This window comes from Lolium rigidum, chromosome 5, assembly GCF_022539505.1.
Source record: "Lolium rigidum isolate FL_2022 chromosome 5, APGP_CSIRO_Lrig_0.1, whole genome shotgun sequence".
Classification (NCBI taxonomy): Eukaryota; Viridiplantae; Streptophyta; class Magnoliopsida; order Poales; family Poaceae; genus Lolium; species Lolium rigidum.
Window position 1 is genome coordinate 119,272,931 of NC_061512.1, and position 20,728 is coordinate 119,293,658.

Sequence of the window (20,728 nt, forward strand, 5' to 3'; positions counted from 1 at the left end):
CTTCGCGGCTTGGGACGGTGTGTTCAAAAATGACTTAGCCCACTGCTTTTCCTTGTCGAATATACCGGCTTGGGCTCGCCCTCTATTTTCTTCTTGACGCTCGCCTTCCATTTCTCTAAATCAGCAGCCGCGCCCGCCTCGACTTCCTCGGCACTACTTTCCCAAGGCCTCGTGGGGAGAGGCTTCAGTGATACCTCCGGTACCTTTGTTTTCTTAGGTACGTAAGGGTCCGGGTTAATAACCCAGGACTGCTTCGCTTCTTCGCCGGAGGTGGATTGGGGGCGGTACCGGTGTCTGATCACCCGCCGGACGAGGACGGCGGGGCGGCGTCGGCTGACGTGAATGAGGTGTATTAGGTGAAGCACCACCGCCACCGTCACCGCCACCGCCACCGTCACCGCCACCGCCACCGCCACCGTCAACGCCACCGCCACCACCACCACCGTACGGGGGTGGACTTGTTGGCGCCTCGCCCGGAAACTTGATAAATTTCTTCCGCCATAGAATGAACTGGCGCTTGACATCTCCAAGTCTTTTCACCCCTTCAGGTGTAGCAATGTCAATGTCCGGGTCCTCAAACCCTTGGACTATCTCCTCCACCGTGACACGAGCATAGCCATCTTGAATGGGGTTGTTGTGGTGGAGTGCTCCGAGGTGGTAAAGCATCGCCGATGGCTACCTTCATGGACATGTTCCCGATAGGATAATACAGATGACATGCTTTCATCTCCTTTATATCGTCCACGGGGTAGCGAGGAGGCTCCGGTGCAGTAATTTCGACCACCAGAGGCTCCGGTGCAGTAATTTCTATCGTCGGTGCACCAGCCGGTGAGGCCTCCGTGGAAGCCACGCTGCTTCTTCTCCGCTGCTGGCTTCCGAGATCCATTGGATGATCTTCATGCTGCGCCCGAGCTGCCTCTCTTTCGGCTACTAGTACACTCACGGTTTTCTTCATCACATCCATTTCCGTTACCAACTGCGCCACAACATCTTTTTCCCGATCCATCTTTCTCTTACGGCTTCCGTAACCGTACGGGTCATCGTTACGGGGAACCCTATTTTCCACGGAATGGGCCCCATGCCTCGTACACGTCCTCCGTGTTCAGGATTCCCGAGGGCTTTTGTCAGGGCGTCGTTCTCTCTGTTGAACTTGATCTTCCCCTCTTGAGCATCCCTCATTGCCTCAATAAGCTTTTTGGTGGGTGTAATTATTTTGCCCCGGTAAACACACTCCCCTGTCTCCGGGTTCAGCGATCCCCCATGCCCGTACCACCAGCTTTTGGCCCTTGGGTCCCATCCCTCCGTACCTGGACGGATTCCTCGCGCCCTCAGCTCGTTCTCCATCTTCTCCCACCTAGGCTGCCAAAAGCGATACCCTCCTGGCCCCATTTTATGATTGTACTCCTTCTTGGCCGCATTTTCCTTATTTTTTTCGATAGTTCAAGGAACTGCTCCGATTTCTCTAACAACGGCTCCGCATTGGCTGACAAACTTGGTGGCGTTCTTGCTGGGCTCCAGCGGCCTGCCGGTTGCTTCGTCGACAACATCGATGGTGCATGTTTCTCCTGCTTTCATCGTCTTGGTTGCGCCACGCTTTGACGACGACGTACTCGATTTTTTCGACGATCCGGCCGAGGGCTAAAATAAGAAAGAGAGTCGCGCGCGTTAGTACACACACATTTATTCAAATCAGTTAGTTGTATCACCAGACGCTCAATATGTATATATATATACCTCGGCGCCGGAGGTGGTTGCTACTTCCAATTGAAGATCGTCGTTTATCGACGTTTCTTCGGCATCATCTTGGCCGACGGCGCCCTTCATCTTCACACTCAAGGTTCAGATAAGAAGAGATATCATCTTCTTCTTCTCCGGTCGGCACAAATGGAATATCGCCTTTTATGATGCCGAACATATGGTCTTCAGCGTCCGGATCATAGTTGTCCAGAATCGGGTCAGCTCTATCGTCCGCCATATGTCGATCCTGAAAACATGTAGTCAAAACAAATTAATTGTGTATATGCCAACATTATCATATCTCTTCTACATATAAAGAGAGAGGGCGACGAGGGAGGCGAGAGGGGGACGCGGTGATCGCGTGACCGAGGAGAACGGTGGTGGTGGCGAAAGGGGGACGCGGTGACCGCGTGACCGAGAGACCGGTGGCGGTGGCGAAAGGGGGACGCAGTGACCGCGTGACCGAGAGACCGGTGTGGCGGTGACCGAGAGGGCGGTGTTGGAGCAGTGGATGGAGGCGGTGGCGGCCACCTACCAGGCTGGAGAAGGCGACGCGGACGACGACCTCGAGCACCTCGAGTCGATTCCTTCTCCTTCGTGTGGGAAGTTCAGCAAGGCGAGCCGAGCTATTGAACATAGCTTAGAGGTCCACCAGACTTCGAGGGACGGCGTGCTCGTGGCCGCGGGGATAGAAATCAGGCCATCGCCGTCACTACCCGAATGAATTTTTGGAAAAAGTGAGAGAGACTCATGCTACAGTGAATGCCAGGTAGGTAATTAAGGTGGGCTAAACAAGACTAATTCGATGTAAAGACGGTAGCCACGGTATTTGTGGTCTGTGCAACAATTACGGGAAAAGTGATGTTTTATGCAAAAGTATTTTGTGGTTGTCGTTTTTGCACAAGTGCCCCCCAACAATTGGTGTTGCAATTTTACAATTTTAATTAAACAAATTTTACAATTTTACTATTTTAATTAAACAAATTTTACAATTATAGTTTACAATTTTAATTAACAAATTTGTGAGTTAATTAATAAAAACAAAAAAAAAACAAAAAAATGGGGGCGCCGGCCGGCCACGGCCCCTGCGCGCTTCGTCTCTCCCTCTCATCTCTCGATCTCCTCTCTGTAACGCGCGCGGCCGCGCGCGTGGCCGGAGCTAGGCCGGCGGCGGGCCGGTGTGAGAGCGGCGCGCGCGCCGGCGACGGGCGAGGGCGGCGGCGGGCGCGGGGCGACGGGTGATCGAGGGGGCGCGCGCGCGGGCCACGGGTGATGAGGGCGGCGCGCTCGGGCGGCGGCGGGCGGCGCGAGGGCGCGCGGCTAGTACACCGCGCGGCGGCGGGGCGAGAGAGAGGGCGGCGCGGGGAGCGGTGACGACGTACGGCGGCGGTGACGTACGGGGCGGGCGAAGGGCGACGGCGGCGAAGGCGAAGGCGACGGCGGCGAAGGCGCGCGACGAAGGGCGACGGCGGCAGTTCGATCGGCGCGCAGAGACGGAGTGGGCGAGAGGAAGAGGAGAAGAGGCGCCGCCCGCTCGTTTTTATAGGCCAGGGCCTTTAGTCGCGGTTGGGGGCACCAACCGCGACTAAAGGCTACCCTTTAGTCGCGGTTGGTGACCCCAACCGCGACTAAAGACTTTTCGCCCCTTTTGCGGTTCCGCGGAAAATGGCCTTTAGTCGCGGTTGGCCGGGCCAACCGCGACTAAAGGTATTTTTTCAAATTAGTTTTCTTTTTCAAAATAGTTTTCTTTTTCAAATTAGTTTTCTTTTTCAAATTACATATAATATATCAATAAATTCGAGAAAAATAAAACTAATTCAATTCAAAAACTTAAAAATACAAATATTATATCAAAAAATTCAGAAAATTAAAACTAATTCATTTCTAAATGTTAAAAATACAAATAATGTATGAAAAAATTCAGGAAAATAAAACTAATTCATTTATAAATCTTAAAAATACAAATAATATATCAAAAAAATCAGAAAAATAAAACTAATTCATTTCAATATGTTAAAAATACAAATAATAAATCAAAAAATTAAGAAAAATAAAACTAATTCATTTCAAAATCTGAAAAATACATATAATATATCAATAAATTCATAAAAATAAAACTAATTCAATTCAAAATTTTAAAAATACAAATATTATATCAAAAAATTCAGAAAATTAAAACTAATTCATTTCTAAATGTTAAAAAATACAAATAATGTATGAAAAAATTCAGGAAAATAAAACTAATTCATTTCAATATGTTAAAAATAGAAATAATATATTAAAAAATTAAGAAAAATAAAACTAATTCAATTCAAAATGTTTAAAATACATATAATATATCAAAAAATTCATAAAAATAAAACTAATTCAATTCAAAATTTTAAAAATACAAATTATCAAAAATTTATAAAAATAAAACTAATTCAATTCAAAAGTTCGTTGGCCCCCTCTTCCCGCCTCTTTCCGCCGACCCCCTCTTCCCTCCTCGTCTTCCCGCCATTTCTTCCCTGTCTTCCCGCCTCTTTCTTCCCGCCAATTGTTTCCCGCCAATTTCTTCCGGCCTCTTTCTTTCCGCCAATTTTTTCCCGCCAATTTCTTCCCGCCACTTTCTCCCCGCCTCTTTCTTCCCGCCTCCTGTCTTCCCGCTCCCATTTTTCCCGCCATTTGTCACTACATATAGGTAGCCGGCTTGGCCAGCATTATCATCTCTACAATCTCTCATCACTCTCTCATGGCTTCCACCGCACCCACTCTAACCTACCGGCAGGTGGAGGAGCTTTGCGCCTCGAACTACCCTTGCCCTCCGGACTACCGCGTCCCTGCGCGGCCGGAGCCTAAGCGCCGGCGGCGTGCCGGTCCCTCCCGTCCCTCGAGGTGCGCGCGCGCCGGGCGGCCATCACGAACCACTACTACCTCGACCTCACGCCGGAGCAGCGGATGAATCCCCGCCGGCATCCCGATAACCGGCATACTTGGGACGCCTTCTTCATCAATCGGCGTGAGAGGGCGCTCGCCGGGTATGAGGAGGACGGTCCGCCTCACGGAAACTTCCACGAGGCCGGCCGTCGGCTATGGTGGTACGGCCGGACTCGCGGAGCGTCATGGACTACATCACGGCCGGCGATATCCCCCGCTGCGCTACCCTCGGTTCGAGCCACGAGCGCCGCCCGACGGCGGCGACGACAGGCGGCGACGACGCCGGCAACTTAGAAGGCGACGACTACCGGTACAACGGCGGCGGCTATGAAGACTACGAGTATGCATATTATACGCCTAGGCGGAAGTATGACTAAATCACTCCAAATTTCATGTATGCGGGAGTATGACTTAGTCACTCCAAATTTCATGTATCATCGGTGCTATCTCGAGTCAATTGAATCATTCGAAAATGGACACCAAACACATCACGGGTAATATAATTCACATGATTCATTCAACAAAGTTTGGTACAATAAATTATTACACATCATTTCTTCCCTTGTGTCCCTGCTTGCTTACGATTGTGCCGTATCCATGGAGCATCCTCATCATTTAACTTAATGCTTGGGTCGGTGTTCACTTTGAAGGGCGGAATTTCAGCAAACATATTATAATCTTCCGACATGTCCTGTCTTGTCCTCCACTCCCACGATGTTTCTTTTCCCTGAAAGAACAATGTGGCGCTTTGGATCATCGCATGATGTACTGATCGTTTTCTTATCTTTCCGTTTCCTCGGTTTGCTACTCATGTCCTTCACATAGAAAACCTGAGCGACATCTTTCGCTAGGACGAATGGTTCGTCAAGGTAACCAAGATTGTTGAAATCCACCATTGTCATTCCGTATTGCTTGGTCCACCTTTACCCCACCTCCTGTTAGCTTGAACCATTTGCACCGGAACAAAGGGACCCTAAAGGAGGGTCCATAGTCAAGTTCCCATATCTCCTCTATGTAACCATAATATGTGACCTTTTGCCCATTCTCGGTTGCTTGCATCAAAGCGGACACCACTTGTTTTGGTTGGTGCTCTTTTTATCTTGGGCGATCGTGTAAAATGTATTCCCATTTATCTCGTACCCTTGGAAAGTCGTTATAGTCGAAGATGGTGTCTTGGCCAACATGTACAGCTGATCTACAACCTTATTGTCACTCATTAAATGTTTTCTCAACCAAGCGCCGAAAGTCTCCATGTGGGCCTTCCTAATCCGGGATTCGGGCTTTCCGGGGTTGTCCGAGCGTAAAATATTCTTGTGTTTCTCAAAGTACGGAGCCACCAAGCTGGAATTGGTCGAAGCTGTGTGGTGTGCTTCGATCGGAGAATGGCCGTCCATACATATCATTGATTTCCTTCCGATCGTGCCTTTTCCACTTAGTCTCCCCTCGTGCCGCGATTGAGGAAGACCAATCGGCTTAAGGTCGGGAACAAAGTCAACACAAAACTCAATTACCTCCTCATTTCCATAGCCCTTGGCGATGCTTCCTTCCGGCCTAGCACGGTTACGAACATATTTCTTTAATACTCCCATGAACCTCTCGAAGGGGAACATATTGTGTAGAAATACAGGACCGAGAATGGAAATCTCATCGACTAGGTGAACCAGGAGGTGCGTCATAATATTGAAGAAGGATGGCGGGAACACCAACTCGAAACCGACAAGACATTGGATCACATCGTTCCGTAACCGTGGTAGAACTTCGGATTGATTACCTTCGAGAGATTGCATTGAGGAATGCACATAGCTTCACAATGGCTACTCGAACATTTTCCGGCAGGAGCCCCTCAAAGCAATCGGAAGCAATTGCGTCATAATCACGTGGCGGTCGTGAGACTTCGAGGTTTTGGAACTTTTTCTCCGCCATGTTTATTATTCCCTTTATATTGGACGAGAATCCTGACGGGACCTTCATACTTGCTCGGGCATTCAAAAAAGATGACCTTCTCTTCTTTGGTCGGAGCGTAGGCGGCACGACCTTGAAACCGTTCCGGATGCGGGTCATCAGGGTCTTTCAAACTTTGTTGGTCCTGCCGTGCTTCCTTTGTATCATTTGACTTCCCATACACGCCCAAGAAGCTTAGGATGTTCACGCAAATATTCTTCGTAACGTGCATCACGTCGATTGCAGAGCGGACTTCTAGGACTTTCCAATATTCTAGCTCCCGGAATATAGATTTCTTCTTCCACATGGCTACGTGCCCGTCGGCTCCCTTCGGAACTGATTGTCCGCCGGGACCCTTTCCAAAGATGACTTTCAAACCCTTGACCATATCAAATACCTCAGCACCGAGTGTGTTCCGCGGGCTTCGGCCGGTGATCTGCCTTGCCGTTGTAATGCTTGCCTTTCTTTCTTCTTGGATGACCTTTCGGAAGAAATCGACGATGCCCAAGGTACACGTTCTTCTTACAATTTGGCAAATGTACACTTTCGGTCTCATGTAAGCGGTGCGTGCATGCATTGTATCCCTTATTTGACAGTCCGAAAGGTTACTAAGAGCGAGGCCAATCGTTGATGGTTACGAAAAGCAACGCTCGTAGGTCAAATTCCTCTTCTTTGTGCTCATCCCACACACGGACACCGAGGTCTGCCCCACAGCTGTAAAAGCTCATCAACTAATGGCCTTAGGTACACATCGATGTCGTTGCCGGGTTGCTTCGGACCTTGGATGAGCAACGGCATCATAATGAACTTCCGCTTCATGCACAACCAAGGAGGAAGGTTGTAGATGCATAGAGTCACGGGCCAGGTGCTATGGCTGGAGCTCTGCTCGCCAAAAGGATTCATGCCATCCGTACTTAGACCAAATCTTATGTTCCTTGCGTCGGCTGCAAAATCTTTGAACTCTCTGTCGATCTTTCTCCATTGCGTTCCATCTGCGGGGTGTCTCAACTCCCCGTCCGACTTACGGTCCTCTTTGTGCCATCGCAACAACTTGGCATGCTCTTTGTTCCTGAACGGACGTTTCAACCGTGGTATTATAGGAGCATACCACATCACCTTGGCGGGAACCCTCTTCCCGGGTTTCGGCCCTCAACATCGTCACCGGGGTCATCGCCTGCGATCTTATAACACAATGCGAGTGCATACCGGGCATTCATTCAAATTCTCGTATTCACCGCGGTAGAGGATGCGATCGTTGATGCATGCATGTATCTTCGAACCTCTAAACCTAGAGGGCGGACAACCTTCTTTGCTTCGTACGTAGTGGCGGGCAACTCGTTATTCTTTGGAAACATATTCTTCAACATTTTCAGCAAGTTTTCAAATGCCGAGTCAGCTACACCTGCCTGTGCCTTCCATCTCAGCAAATCCGAGTGTGCAGCCCAGCTTTTTCAGACCATCATCGCATCCGAGGTACGAGCGCCTTCCTGTGATCCTCTAACATGCGATCCAAATTCTCCCTCTCTTTTTCGGTTTCGCGGCGTCTCCGTGCATCGGCAATGGTCCGACCAAGATCATCAACGGGATCATCACGTGCCTCTTCTTCACCTTCCCCTTCACCTTCCCCTTCACCTTCAGCATCCTCCATGAAAGTATCACCGAAATGAGCAAGATAGCTTTCATCATTGAAATCATCCCCTTCTTCATCTTCTTCCATTATAACCCCTCTTTCTCCATGCTTGGTCCAACAATTATAGCTTGGCATGAAACCGTGCCGAAGCGGTGCATGTGAACATCTCTTGAGGAAGAGTAACCATTCCGATTCTTACATTTAACACATGGACGGATAACAAAACCCCCACGCTTGTTCGCATTGGCCACTACGAGGAAATCTTTCAAACCCGCACTGAACTCGCCGGAGAGTCGGTTACCGTACATCCATTGTCGATTCATCCGCATTATTATAATATAAAATATATAATTAACCATCATGCATTTGTTAAACTAACTAGCTACAAACAATATAAATTAAACAATGAACTACACACACATGCACATTTTATCAACGACACATCAAAGGTTCAAGTTGCTAACCGCGATCGAGGAGGAAAAAATAAATGAGAAAGCTCAAGTGTGGCTCCAACACTTCATATCATGTTTGTTTCATGCTACGAGGGCATTTCATCAAACACCTTATGTGCATAAGAGGAACCAAAAGCAAACCTAACACCCACTTGTGAAGCTTGTGAAGAGAATGGCACCAAATGGCTAAGTGTTGGCTGCTTGGGTGGGTATATATAGGGGAGGGGCTTTAGTCCCGGTTGGCCTGGCCAACCGCGACTAAAGGCTTTCGGGCACCTTTAGTCGCGGTTGGCACTGGCCATCCGCGACTAAAGCCCCCACGTGCACCGGCTGGCCACCGAGCGCCACTGGGCCCGGGCCTTTGGTCGCGGTTCGCCTCCCGAACCGCGACTAAAGGTACCATTAGTCGCGGTTCCTGCAGCGTCGCGACTTATGGGGCTCACCCGAAGCCTGTTTTTCCACCAGTGCTAGTCGTAAACTGACTGTAGTAGCACACAAGTTGGCTCGCTTGGCCGAGTCCCTGGTTTGTAATATTTCTGTAGGTGTGATCCCGGAACTGATCCGGGATGAACTCTGTAATTATGCACTACTAGGAAAAGACCTAGCTGTAAGATGGGTGTCAGTGGTGCACCACAAAAGCAATGTGACACTGCTAATTAGTTGTGGCGCACCAAAAAAATGGTGCTCCACTGGTAAAAATATAGCAGTGGCGCACTGCTCAAGGGGTGCGCCATCCCTAAAGGGTGACCAGAGCCCACCTCCCTCCCCCAACTTAGTAATGGCGCACTGCACAGTGGTGCGTCATTGCTATCTTGACTAGCTATGACGCATGGCTATGTGGTGCGCCACCGCTAAGAGGTGGGCTAGGGGCTTCTGCAGGTAAGAACCTTAGCAATGGTGCACTAGGTTGTGGTGCACCACTACTAGCTATGGCCCACCACCTACTAAGTTTGGGGAGGTGGTGGGACCAGGGAGGGGTGCTGGTGCCAGGTCAGCAGTGGTGCACCACTTAGTAGTTTGGGTGCTGGTGCCAGGTTAGCCATTTCCCAAGTGACCAATGCTAGCTTCTTCATTACCGACCCGCAAAATCCTAGCCGTGTTGTCGTCAACGAGCCACCAACGAGCATCATCGGAATGGATGGAGCCGCCAACGAGCTAGACTGCGACTAGTACGGTGACCCTAAGATGGAAGACGACGATGACGATGAAGCACCATACACAACAAGAAGAAGCAGGACCACCCTACCTAATAAATACCATCCATTCAAGAGAAGAAGTCAAGCAGTTCCGGGGCTAAATTATCCAACCGCGAGAAAGAAGGGCAAGACGATTGTGAAAAGATAATTATGTATCATTTTTTGTATGAATAATGGATGTCATATTGTTAATCTACACATTTTACCGATCAAAATAGACATATAATTTATATTTTTTGATATTTCTAGATTATTTTAAATATTCTACATAATTATAATTATTTATGCCTTTTATTTTGGTGTATTATGCTATTTATTACTGGGTTAAATCAAAAAAATTAAAAAAAGGTAAAAAAAATTGGGGCCGCCATGGTTCGAACCTAGCCAGCCAGGTTTGGCAAACCAACCAGGGACATGAGCCAGCGCATCCCTAGAGGTGCGCCATTGCTAGGCATCACTCGGGCGCACCCCCTAGCAGTGCGCCATTGCTAAGGGGGTTCGGGGACTTAGCCAAATCCCCCGTCCTGACCATCTTCTTCTCCACATTCCCCAGTTCCCATTCCCCAATCCACGATCTCGGTCTCGATCCCACCGACGGCCTCCTCTCCGCCCCCATTCACCGGCGCCCCCTCTCCGTCGGCGCCTCTCCCTGAAGCCACCCTCCTCTGCCGCTCACCATACTTGCCGCGCCCGGAGCAGGATCGAGCAGCACGCCGTGGAGCACGAGAAGGAGAAGCGCTCAACCGCTGACGCCACCACGCCCTCGACCGCTGACGCCGCCGCAGAGGACCGCTGCTGCGCATCCTTCCAATGTAGCCACGTGCCCCTCCCCTCCTCCTCCTCTGCTAGGTTGACTGCTAGGTTGCTTGTTGCTGCTAATCGGTGCTCCCCCTCAAGCCGGCGCTGCTGCTGCTGCTCCCCCTCGAGCCGACGCTGCTGCTTCTGCTCGATGCTCCCCCTCGAGCCGGCGCTGCTGCTGCTAGAAAGCCTGTTGCTTGGTGGTGTTCTTTGCTAGATAGGTTGCTGCTGCTGTTAGGTTGTTGTTACTGGATGATTCAACTAGTATGATTCAACAGCATAAGGTTCCAGTAGTTTTAAATTCATCATCCTTGGAGCAGTAGTAAAATATTCTAGTGATATCTAGTTAAATACACACCTTATATTATTTTAAATTGGAGCAGTAGTAGATATCTAGTGATTTTAATCTACTGACTATTATTTATCTGATATTACATACTCTATTTGGAAAATAACATAGAAACTAAAAAAGAATTAGTAGTTACTATGCTATTTGGCAAATAGCAGGGAAACTAAAAGATACAACATACTACTGCTGATTTAACTGCAAAAGAATTAGTAGTGAAGAAGAAGCATGGCACTATGAGCATCAGCACTCCTACTGCTGTTAAGCTAGTATATTATTTTTTAGAAGAAATGCATTGCAAAATGGGTGTAATTCTAGGAATATGTTGTTGCATGAATGTTTGAATTCTATATTTTGGAAATCATGGGAAATCATGGGTTTTCAAACAATCTGCATAGTTTTATTTAGAGGTGAGGTGCTGCTAGGTGCATGTGCTAGGTAGCTCTTTTATTTCCAGAGTTCAAATCTTACTGACTTTTTATTTTGAACATTTGCAAGGCAGAGACTTCAGCACCTGACCGCCGCTGTCGCATCTTCCTCGACCCGGAGCAACACCTCACCTCTCCGCGACTTCCCGCGAGTCACGGTGAGCAACACCTCATCACCTCTCCTGCTTGTTGGTGCTTGTTGTTGGTGCTGCTGGGTGGTTGCTGCTGGCTGCTGGTGCTGGCTGCTAGCTGCTGCTGGTGCTGGTGCTACCTGCTAGTTGCTGCTAGCTAGCTGCTGGTGTTGGTTGGCTGGTGGATTTTCTTGTTGTTCTTTGGTGCTAGCTGTTGGTTGCTGGTTATGTTGATGTATATGGAGGGCCTTGGTGCTCTGGTGGATTTTCTTGTGTCATTTTCTTGTGCAGGGATCAAATGAGTTACCCATTATCGTCGAAATGTTGATTCATTTACGTTTCGGCGAAAATGGGGCACTCCTATGTCCATAATATAGCAAAGGTCATGCCCAATTTTTCCGTGATTTTTTCCATGATTTTTTCCGCTAACTATATGCATTTTTTCCTATTTAGTGCGAACATGGCCGACAACGCTGAGGCCGGCGGCAGCGGCAGCAAGCCATTCTAGATGTTGTCCGCTGAAATGGAGGAGAGGGAGTCACAACCTCGCCACGACGACATCGAGGATGATGACGATGATCCCGAGTATAGAACCGATGGTGATGGTGATGCCAAGGATGACACCAGTGATGGTGATGCCGAGGAGGACAACACGGATGGCGGCGAACGCACAGACGGCGGCAAACACACAGACGGCAGGCAACCGAAGAGGCAACGGAAGGAGCGTCGCCCGAATGTGCTCAGCACCGTGAAGCAGGCATTCACCGAAGTGAACGACAGTGGGCATCCAACGGCGCCCCCTGAATTAGTCAAAGGCGTCACAACTGCTCAGATAAACGTCTCGGGCAGACTAAAGTGCACAATGCCGCCCTCACGAAGATGAGCACCGCCCTCGCTAGTTGGAGGAACCGAGTGAAGAAAATGATTCAGAAAGGTGAGAGTTACGTGAAGATCAAGGAGACAAATCCTTCGATCACCAAGCAAGACTACAATGATTTCAAGATCAAGTGCGAGAGCGAGTCAACCTCGGATTCACGTCCTCCTGCCTGTATTTCCCGAGTAAGTCATCCCCTCACCATCGCAACATGTGATTTTTTTAGATTTCAATCGTCATGTCCTTAAACATTATGTGTTCTTCGATGCGGACAATAAGTCGAGCGTGGACTACACAAATGTCAAGAGTGTACTTGATGATACTCTCAATGGCTACGTCAAAGCTAAAGTCCTCATGGAGAGGCGAAATGGTAGGTACGGCAAGCACATGTTCAAGCACATAACAAAGTTCTCTTGCATCAAGAATCCGCCTTCCAGTAAGAAGGATGCCTACTACGCCCTCCATCACATGGGGGCGTTCATACGGGACCACCAGAAGCTTGCGCTACCTGATCATCTCAGAGACTGTGCCACAGGCTTGTCGCGGATCCAGGACGACAACATCAACCAGGATTTCTTTCGCATCCAAGTAGAGTTTTGTGAAATCATTTATTAAGATGTCATTAGAAGCTCAGGGGAGTTCTACGCCGGCATCAGCCGTCAAACAGCGACATACACACAATGCTCCAAATGTAGGGTGATGACTACTGCTCATGGATGTGCTTGACGAAAGGCGGCAGTTTTATCCACGCTCGTCGTTCCTTTAGCCGAGTAGAAAGTCTGGATGTGCTAGCCTAGTTATGTAGTTCTGAACTATCGACGAGCTTGTGTTGTAATAAACTTTATCTAGTACTTTACTTGCATGTCTCTTTAATTAGTTTCGATGGTTGTTGAACTTATATGTAATCGATGCTATTAATTACGAGTTCGGCTATGTTTGTGAACTTATATATATGACTCTCTAGTATCGACAGTCATTTTGCCCATTTAATTTGATCTTTAATTTATTTGCAGTTGCCGATGATTAGAATGTGTTTGGTCACTACACTTGGGGGAGGGGCAAGGGTACACCACTAGAGCGGAGGCCGAAGCCAGATACGCGCGCTATCTGGCAGGAGAGAGGAGGGAGCGTAGGAGGAACCGGATGAAGACCACTTTCATTGGGATGATGCTTGATGTCTACGGGAGCTTCTATTCTTGTAGACAGTGTTGGGCCTCCAAGAGCAGAGGTTTGTAGAACAGCAGCAAGTTTCCCTTAAGTGGATCACCCAAGGTTTATCGATCTCAGGGAGGAAGAGGTCAAAGGTATCCCTCTCATGCAACCCTGTAACCACAAAGCAAGAAGTCTCTTGTGTCCCCAACACACCTAATAGGTGCACTAGTTCGGCGAAGAGATAGTGAAATACAGGTGGTATGAATATATACGAGCAGTAGCAACGGCACCAGAAAAGTGCTTTGCCCAGGACAGTAAACAAGCAGTAGTAACGCAACAGTAGTAACACAGTAAAACAGTAAACAAGCAGCGATAGCAGTATTTAGGAACAAGGCCTAGGGATTAGACTTTCACTAGTGGACACTCTCAACATTGATCACATAAAAGAATAGATAAATGCATACTCTACACTCTTTTGTGAAGAGCAAAGTGACAAGCATAGGAAGATAAAACAAGTGTAGCTTCAGAAATTTCAGCACATAGAGAGGCATTTTAGTAACATGAAAATTTCTACAACCATATTTTCCTCTCTCATAATAACTTTCAGTAGCATCATGAGCAAACTCAACAATATAACTATCACATAAAGCATTCTTATCACGAGTCTCATGCATAAAATTATTACTACTCCCAACATAAGCATAGTTAGTTTTATTGGTAATAGTGGGAGCAAATTCAACAAAGTAGCTATCATTATTATTCTCATCAAGTGTAGGAGGCATAGTATAATCACAACAAAATTTACTCTCCATAGTAGGTGGCACCAAAAGACCACTATCATTATAATCATCATAAATAGGAGGCAAAGTATCATCAAATAAAATTTTCTCCTCAATGCTTGGGGGACTAAAAATATCATGAAAACCAGCTTCCCCAAGCTTAGAACTTTCTATATCATTATCAACAATGGTGTTCAAAGCGTTCATACTAATATTACTACCAGCATGCAAATAAGGTTCCATAGGTTTTTTAATTTTCGCATCAAACCATCCATGTCTTAAATCAGGAAATAGAATAAGAAGCTCATTGTCGTCCATTATGCCAAACTAGTGTAAACAAGAAACAAAAAGATGCAATTGCAGGATCTAAAGGAAATAGCTTCGAGTACTTACAACGGCGAAAATAGCTTAGTAGCCGAGATCCGGAGTGTGAGTACCTTTTACCTTTCCTCCCCGGCAACGGCGCCAGAAAATAGCTTGATGTCTACGGGAGCTTCTATTCTTGTAGACAGTGTTGGGCCTCCAAGAGCAGAGGTTTGTAGAACAGCATCAAGTTTCCCGTAAGTGGATCACCCAAGGTTTATCGATCTCAGGGAGGAAGAGGTCAAAGGTATCCCTCTCATGCAACCCTGCAACCACAAAGCAAGAAGTCTCTTGTGTCCCCAACATACCTAATAGGTGCACTAGTTTGGCGAAGAGATAGTGAAATACAGGTGGTATGAATATATACGAGCAGTAGCAATGGCACCAGAAAAGTGCTTTGCCCAGGACAGTAAACAAGCAGTAGTAACGCAGCAGTAGTAACGCAGTAAAACAGTAAACAAGCAGCGATAGCAGTATTTAGGAACAAGGCCTAGGGATTAGACTTTCACTAGTGGACACTCTCAACATTGATCACATAAAAGAATAGATAAATGCATACTCTACACTCTTTTGTTGGATGATGAACACCATTGCGTAGGATTACACGAACCCTCAATGCCGGAGTTAACAAGCTCCACAATTCAATGTTCATAGTTAAATAACCTTAGAGTGCATGAAAGATCAACACGACTAAACCAAGTACTAACATAGCATGCACACTGTCACCTTCACACTATGTAGGAGGAATAGATCACATCAATACCATCATAGCAATAGTTAACTTCATAATCTACAAGAGATCACAACCATAACCTACGCCAAGTACTAACACGGATGCACACACTGTCACCATTACACCGTGCAAGAGGAATAAAACTACTTTAATAACATCACTAGAGTAGCACACAGATATATTGTGATACAAAACACATTGCAATCATAAAGAGATATAAATAAGCACTTCACTATGCCATTCATAACGGTGAATAAGTATTCACGTGAAATATAGCCTAAGAGACCCACACGGTGCACACACTGTCACCTTTACACACGTGGGACAAGGAGTCTCCGGAGATCACATAAGTAAAACCCACTTGACTAGCATAATGACATCTAGATTACAAGCATCATCATATGAATCTCAATCATGTAAAGCAGCTCATGAGATTATTGTATTGAAGCACATAGGAGAGAGATTAACCACATAGCTACCGGTACAGCCCCGAGCCTCGATGGAGAACTACTCCCTCCTCATGGGAGACAGACAGCGTTGATGAAGATGGCGGTGGTGTCGATGGAGGAGCCTTCCGGGGGCACTTCCCCGTCCCGGCGGCGTGCCGGAATAGAGACTCCTGTCCCCCAGATCTTGGCTTCACGATGGCGGCGGCTCTGGAAGATTTCTCGTACCGTGGCTTTTCCGTCTCGAGGTTTTAGGTCTGGGACCTTTATATAGGCGAAGAGGCGGAGTCGGAGGGGCGACAAGGCGACGACACCATAAGGCGGCGCGGCCAGGGCCTGGGCCGCGCCGGCCTATCATCTGGGGCCCGTGTGGCCCCCCTCTGGCGACTCTCGGGTGTTCTGGATGCTTCCGGGCAAAATAGGAACCTGGGCGTTGATTTCGTCCAATTCCGAGAATATTTCGTTACTAGGATTTCGAAACCAAAAACAGCGTAAAACGAGAACTGGCACTTCGGCATCTTGTTAATAGGTTAGTTCCGGAAAATGCATAAATATGACATAAAATGTGCATATAACATGTAGATATCATCAATAATGTGGCATGGAACATAAGAAATTATCGATACGTCGGAGACGTATCGACATCCCTAAGCTTAGTTCTCGCTCGTCCCGAGCGGGTAAATGATAACAAAGATAATTTCTGGAGTGACATGCCATCATAACCTTGATCATACTATTGTAAGCATATGTAATGAATGCAGCGATCAAAACAATGGTAATGACAAGAGTAAACAACTGAATCATAAAGTAAAGACTTTTCATGAATAGTACTTTCAAGACAAGCATCAATAAGTCTTGCATAAGAGTTAACTCATAAAGCAATAAATTCATAGTAAAGGTATTGAAGCAACACAAAAGAAGATTAAGTTTCAGCAGTTGCTTTCAACTTATAACATGTATATCTCATGGATAATTGTCAACATAGAGTAATATAACAAGTGCAATATGCAAGTATGTAGGAATCAATGCACAGTTCACACAAGTGTTTGCTTCTTGAGATGGAGAGAAATAGGTGAACTGACTCAACATATAAGTAAAAAGAAAGGTCCTTCAAAGAGGAAAGCATCGATTGCTATATTTGTGCTAGAGCTTTTATTTTGAAAACATGAAACAATTTTGTCAACGGTAGTAATAAAGCATATGAGTTATGTAAATTATATCTCACAAGTTGCAAGCCTCATGCATAGTATACTAATAGTGCCCGCACCTTGTCCTAATTAGCTTGGACTACCGGATCATCGCAATACACATGTTTTAACCAAGTGTCACAATGGGGTACCTCCATGCCGCTTGTACAAAGGTCTAAGGAGAAAGCTCGCATTTTGGATTTCTCGCTTTTGATTATTCTCAACTTAGACATCCATACCGGGACAACATGGACAACAGATAATGGAATCCTCTTTAATTCATAAGCATGTGGCAACAATTATTATTCTCATATGAGATTGAGGATATATGTCCAAAACTGAAACTTCCACCATGAATCATGGCTTTAGTTAGCGGCCCAATGTTCTTCTCTAACAATATGCATGCTCCAACCATTAAGGTGGTAGATCTCTCTTACTTCGGACAAGACGGACATGCATAGCAACTCACATGATATTCAACAAAGAATAGTTGATGGCGTCCCCGTAAACATGGTTATCGCACAACAAGCAACTTAATAAGAGATAAAGTGCATAAGTACATATTCAATACCACAATAGTTTTTAGGCTATTTGTCCCATGAGCTATATATTGTAAAGGTGAATGATGGAATTTTAAAGGTAGCACTCAAGCAATTTACTTTGGAATGGCGGAGAAATACCATGTAGTAGGTAGGTATGGTGGACACAAATGGCATAGTGGTTGGCTCAAGGATTTTGGATGCATGAGAAGTATTCCCTCTCGATACAAGGTTTAGGCTAGCAAGGTTATTTGAAACAAACACAAGGATGAACCGGTGCAGCAAAACTCACATAAAAGACATATTATAAACATTATAAGACTCTACACCGTCTTCCTTGTTGTTCAAAACTCAATACTAGAAATTATCTAGACTTTAGAGAGACCAAATATGCAAACCAAATTTTAGCATGCTCTATGTATTTCTTCATTAATGGGTGCAAAGTATATGATGCAAGATCTTAAACGTGAGCACAACAATTGCCAAGTATCAAGTTATTCAAGACATCATACCAGTTACTACATGTAGCATTTTCCGTTTCCAACCATATAACAATTTAACGAAGCAGTTTCAACCTTCGCCATGAACATTAAAAGCTAAGAACACATGTGTTCATATGAACCAGCGGAGCGTGTCTCTCTCCCACACAAGCATTTATTCAAACAAAAACAAAAACAAGAAACATACAGACGCTCCAAGTAAAGTACATAAGATGTGACCGAATAAAAATATAGTTTCAAGAGAAGGAACCTGATAATTTGTCGATGAAGAAGGGGATGGCTTGGGCATCCCCAAGCTTAGACGCTTGAGTCTTCTTAGAATATGCAGGGGTGAACCACCGGGGCATCCCCAAGCTTAGAGCTTTCACTCTTCTTGATCATATTGTATCATACTCCTCTCTTGATCCTTGAAAATTTCCTCCACACCAAACTCGAAACAACTCATTAGAGGGTTAGTGGACAATAAAAATTAACATGTTCAGAGGTGAAACAATCATTCTTAACACTTCTGGACATTGCATAAAGCTACTGGACATTAATGGATCAAAGAAATTCATCCAACATAGCAAAAGAGGCAATGCGAAATAAAAGGCAGAATCTGTCAAAACAGAACAGTCCGTAAAGATGGATTTTATTGAGGCACCAGACTTGCTCAAATGAAAATTCCCAAATTGAATGAAAGTTGCGTACATATCTGAGGATCACTCACGTAAATTGGCTTAATTTTCTGAGTTACCTACAGAGAATTAGACCCAGATTCGTGACAGCAAGGAAATCTGTTTCTGCGCAGTAATCTAAATCTAGTATTAACTTTACTATCAAAGACTTTAATTGGCACAACAAAACTCAAAACTAAGATAAGGAGAGGTTGCTACAGTAGTAAACAACTTCCAAGACTCAAATATAAAACAAAGTACTGTAGCAAAATAACACATGGGTTATCTCCCAAGAAGTTCTTTCTTTATAGCCGTTAAGATGGGCTCAGCAGTTTTAATGATGCTCACATGAAAAATAGAGTATGAAGCAAAAGAGAGCATCAAGAGGCAAATTCAAAACATATTTAAGTCTAACATGCTTCCTATGAATAGGAATCTTGTAAATAAACAAGTTCGTGAAGAGCAAAGTGACAAGCATAGGAAGATAAAACAAGTGTAGCTTCAGAAATTTCAGCACATAGAGAGGCATTTTAGTAACATGAAAATTTCTACAACCATATTTTCCTCTCTCATAATAACTTTCAGTAGCATCATGAGCAAACTCAACAATATAACTATCACATAAAGCATTCTTATCATGAGTCTCATGCATAAAATTATTACTACTCCCAACATAAGCATAGTTAATTTTATTGGTAATAGTGGGAGCAAATTCAACAAAGTAGCTATCATTATTATTCTCATCAAGTGTAGGAGGCATAGTATAATCACAACAAAATTTACTCTCCATAGTAGGTGGCACCAAAAGACCACTATCATTATAATCATCATAAATAGGAGGCAAAGTATCATCAAAGAAAATTTTCTCCTCAATGCTTGGGGGACTAAAAATATCATGAAAACCAGCTTCCCCAAGCTTAGAACTTTCTATATCATTATCAACAATGGTGTTCAAAGCGTTCATACTAATATTACTACCAAGATGCAAATAAGGTTCCATAGGTTTTTTAATTTTCGCATCAAACCATCCATGTCTTAAATCAGGAAATAGAATAAGAAGCTCATTGTCGTCCATTATGCCAAACTAGTGTAAACAAGAAACAAAAAGATGCAATTGCAGGATCTAAAGGAAATAGCTTCGAGTACTTACAACGGCGAAAATAGCTTAGTAGCCGAGATCCGGAGTGTGAGTACCTTTTACCTTTCCTCCCCGGCAACGGCGCCGTGAAAATAGCTTGATGTCTACGGGAGCTTCTATTCTTGTAGACAGTGTTGGGCCTCCAAGAGCGAGGTTTGTAGAACAGCGAAGAAGTTTCCCGTAAGTGGATCACCCAAGGTTTATCGATCTCGTGGAGGAAGAGGTCAAAGGTATCCCTCTCATGCAACCCTGTAACCACAAAGCAAGAAGTCTCTTGTGTCCCCAACACACCTAATAGGTGCACTAGTTCGGCGAAGAGATAGTGAAATACAGGTGGTATGAATATATACGAGCAGAGAGCAACGGCACTCGTAAAAGTGCTTTGCCCGAGACAAGTAAACAAGCGAGTAGTAACGCAGCAAGTAGTAACGCAATAGAAACGAGTAAACAAGCAGCGATAGCGATATTTAGGAACAAGGCCTAGGGATTAGACTTTCACTAGTGGACACTCTCAACATTGATCACATAACAGAATAGATAAATGCATACTCTACACTCTTTTGTTGGATGATGAACACCATTGCGTAGGATTACACGAACCCTCAATGCCGGAGTTAACAAGCTCCACAATTCAATGTTCATATTTAAATAACCTTAGAGTGCATGAAAGATCAACACGACTAAACCAAGTACTAACATAGCATGCACACTGTCACCTTCACACTATGTAGGAGGAATAGATCACATCAATACCATCATAGCAATAGTTAACTTCATAATCTACAA

At 45.6% G+C, this 20,728-nt stretch overlaps 1 pseudogene; it reads left to right on the forward strand.

The window, feature by feature from the left end:
* LOC124656318 overlaps positions 1-20,728 on the forward strand; it is a 69,413-nt pseudogene that overhangs the window by 14,238 nt on the left and 34,447 nt on the right.